Source organism: Penaeus japonicus, unplaced genomic scaffold (genome assembly GCF_977035675.1).
Source record: "Penaeus japonicus unplaced genomic scaffold, GWHDUDI00000001_assembly GWHDUDI00000008, whole genome shotgun sequence".
NCBI lineage: Eukaryota > Metazoa > Arthropoda > Malacostraca > Decapoda > Penaeidae > Penaeus > Penaeus japonicus.
Window position 1 is genome coordinate 9,207,242 of NW_028234410.1, and position 3,901 is coordinate 9,211,142.

The following is a 3,901-nucleotide window of genomic DNA, read 5'->3' on the forward strand; positions in this document are numbered from 1 at the left end:
TATTATCGGTATCATCAATATTATTATCATAGTAGTTGCATGAATGATAATACAGTATAAGTAATAACAATTATAGCAATAAAATCAATAATATAATTACGTTCTCAAACAGATAGATACTACTACCAATACCAATAATAATGGCAATAGTGACATCATCATTATCACCATCTTTCTAACCATCACCATAGGAAACAGCTGCGCTTTCACAACAGTGTTTCTTCCTTCCGTTTTTGAATGAGTAACAGCGCGGGAATTCAAAAGGAGAGACCAAATAAAAAGGCAGATTTTGCAAGATCAACTTTATTGTTCATCATGCTGGACATGACGTCGAGAAGAGGGAGTTTGGTAGGCCGAGAAAAAGACAACAAATTGCATTCTAGACATCAACATTTCTACTCTTAGGATCACTCACTTTGACCTCGTTTCCAGATCGCCACTTGAACCCTGCACTTGAGATTGACAAAGGAAAAGTGACCAGCCAATTGCGCCACGAGACGATTCACCATTTCAAAGGGGGGAGGAAAAAATGCAGTGCATATATGACCTGTTTTAAGTCCACCTCAAGCGGCGTTCTAGAAATAGGCCTATATTTTATTTATTTATTTTTTTGAGGGCATGGATTTAGGTACGTTGGATGACTGACGTGGTGCAGATACTGCCCACGTTAATCCGACCATCCGTGGGTCCACTAAACCACTGTTAAACTTCATCGTACACAGTGTTCACTATAACCTATACGCATCCACTGTCTTGTATTCCTCACGAATCACCGCTCCGCACAGTGATCACCATATAAAGCATCCACGACACACTAACACACTAGAGTACTTCCTGGGGGGAATGTCCTAGGTCCTGGGTAAAGAGAATGCGTGAATCCTGAGCTGCCATGAGGTTGAGCGAGCATTACCCAAAAGAGTCGCTCAACCTAACCGCAGGACGGATAGCCACCATCTTCCACAGAACACAGTATTATGCTAAACACTCCAGTGATGCTGCTGGCAAGGTAGGCGGTGACAGGGTCTAGGCAGGCATGGTCAGGGCATAAAGGAAGGGTTAGAGGATCTCGACGGGCGTGGCCACAATCCCAGAGCCGAATGATCAGCACGTGACTTTTCTGAAATCTTCTATCGAGAGACGGCAAGCCAAACCTCGAGCTTGTAAGACTATTGGCTTCCGATATGACATGGCTTTTTTCGCATCGATACTTTCTACATCAATTTCTGTGTTCCTTCACTTTAATCAGTATTTCAGGAGTTCCAATAGGATTACTTATTATCATTCTATTATTTCATGCAGCTACAAATCACTGAAATACATGCTTAAATATAAAAAAAAGATTTTAAAAGGTTCACTATATGTACAATCTTTGTTTCCACGTCTGAGGAAAAAGAACCAGCAGAATGAAGAAAACTCGTCAAGGAAAGCCTATAAATACAGAGGAGCTCCTTGGGAAGGAGAGGTAAGAAGTAGGAGCAAGTGCCCTGGCCAGGACCCAGTCGTAGCCTCGCCACAGTGGAGTGTAAACGGTGCCAAGTTATCCGTCTCTTGTGTGGTGGCACAAAAACACATCAGGGATATGCTAACATAAGAAATCACAGGCACGCAAACAAATCATACTTCAGAAATCGTTGACCTTACCTGTTCGCTTTACATTAAATGTTACATTTGTGCCCAAAATACATGAGTACATGTATATATATGTATGTATATACAGTGTACATACACACTATATACACAACTGAGAATCTACACCTTCAACCAGACACTGAGAAAGAATGGCACGAGAGTTTTAAGGAAGAGGGGCTACAAGTACCGCTCAGAAGCAGCAGTTCGAAAGTACCAGACGTGCTAGTCAGAAGCACCAGTTAGAGGTACTAGTTAGAAGGAGTAGTATGTCAAATATTGATCAGATGTACCAGAGAGACTGGAAGAAATATTGGAGAGATTAAGCACTTTCTTGCCCCACCTCAGTCGAGCATTGCAGCGTGCAGTAATGGAGCACTGTATACTTTATAGAAGTGTATGCACATGGAGAAAAGTGTGTACATGGGGATGAAGTCTGCATGTATATTAGAGGATCATGCATACAAGCATCCTCATGCAAGTCGAGAGAAGTGTATGCACATGGAGGTAACTATGTGATAATCTGAAGAACTAACATGTGTAAGTGATAGGACAATTATGTACAACGTCAGGGAAGTGTGTCAGCTTGTGTGTAAACAATTATGTATGTATGAATCCCATTTTCACAGAAGCCCTTATACCCTCGGAGACAAAGATGAAGGTGAACACAGCTGGACTTTCGAGGCCCAACTAACAAACTGAACTAGACTGTGTTAGTGTGCTATATCAAGTGTAGCTCTTCCTGATTATTACTCAGCAGTGCCAACAGCAGCACACTAATGTCAAATCTGTTGATTTTTTCTTGAGGGCTTTTGCACCTTAGTCTTACAAACTGATAATAAGAAATGAAAAGCACTTCCTTCAGGGATATTTTAAAAACATCAATATGCAAACGAGTTGCCATCCCGAAGATTTGGTCTAAGGCGTCCGAGTTCAAAACTCGACTTCATGTTAGCAAACACTCAAAACTGAACGGCCTTAAATTCTAGCAATCTGTACTCCAGTGAAGAAGTCAATAACGAGTACAAACTGTGAACACTCTAAGTTATAGAGAAAAGACCTCCCTTTATACCACAGATTGAGTTTACAGAAGTTAACAGAGGCTTTTGATGCCACTGGCAGAGCCACAAAGAGGAAAGGCCAAAAGTCTAAGACGCGGGTGTGAGGGCGTGAGAATGAGGGGAGAAAGTGATCTCATTTCTAATGTGAACATTATGTTAGTGAATCGGACATACAAATACAGGTGATTGAACTATTCCTCAATTCATTTTCCTAGTCACTGCAACTAACCTGAAATATACGTCAATCATTAAAAGATATCTTTAGCTGTCAGTCACAGACGGCCAAAAACCATTTTACTGTAAAGATGACTGTTCAGTCAAAGAACATCTTTACCACTATTCCAGTCTCTATAGAGTCATACAATATTTACACAGATCATTGTACATCTCCTTATGTAAATTTATTAGTGTACAGGTAACCCATTCACTTTTATTTGGTATGGCAGTACAGAGAAAGGGTTCCTGTCAGAGAGGGATCAGAAGTTTACAAAAGTTATTTGGGTGGACTAGAAGTTTTGTTATTAACTGGCCATTTCAGCTAAATATGATCATCATAACTATCTTAAAAATGTGGCATGGTAGCTAAACCTTCCCTTCTTTATCATAAAGCCCAAGTTATTGTAATAGTTCTGCACTAATAAAGTTATTAAAGAAAGATCACACTCCTAGAAAGTTAAGTGTGCTCACCCTCACTCACGCTCGCACACTCACCGGAGTTGCTCATTGTCAGGATGAAGTTCTAAGTTTTAAGAGTGTTTTATTGTAACCTCAGATAATCGACATGAATCTCGTCTTCCCCCCAAAAAAGGCTAGAGTTATCAACGTCTATCTCGGAACCCCTTTGTTCCGCTTTGAAATCCTCGAAGAAAACCTGATAAAAGTTGATAAGTCACAAAAATTCAAGGAAAGAAGACCAAATTTTTTTGTTTTTTTGGTGTTTTTTTTTCTTTTTTTTTGTAACTTGATATTGACTAGACAACCTGATTATGATAACCACTAGATGGCCTTGTTGGTGTTCATCTTCCATCGGGGCGTATCCATCCTCCCAGGCGATGTGCACCAGTGGCTTAATGATAAATCCTCATGCATTAAAAAACGTCTAAATTTGAGTAGGGAAACTCCATCGGCAGTTTTGTGTTGTGGGAGGAGGAATAGGCCCCTGTGACCTACAGCTTGGCCCCTGGAGTGCGATGATACCTATTTGTATAAAAACT

At 40.5% G+C, this 3,901-nt stretch overlaps 1 protein-coding gene across 26 annotated transcripts in view; it reads right to left on the reverse strand.

Annotated features, from left to right (window-relative positions):
- Positions 1-287: 287 nt before the first annotated feature.
- brp (ELKS/RAB6-interacting/CAST family member bruchpilot) overlaps positions 288-3,901 on the reverse strand; it is a 305,657-nt gene continuing 302,043 nt past the window's right edge. For all 26 annotated transcript variants that reach the window (XM_086539049.1, XM_086539052.1, XM_086539047.1 and 23 more), the window contains one exon: positions 288-3,901. This exon is cut by the window's right edge and continues 1,849 nt beyond it. The gene's annotated coding sequence lies outside the window, so the exon portion shown is untranslated.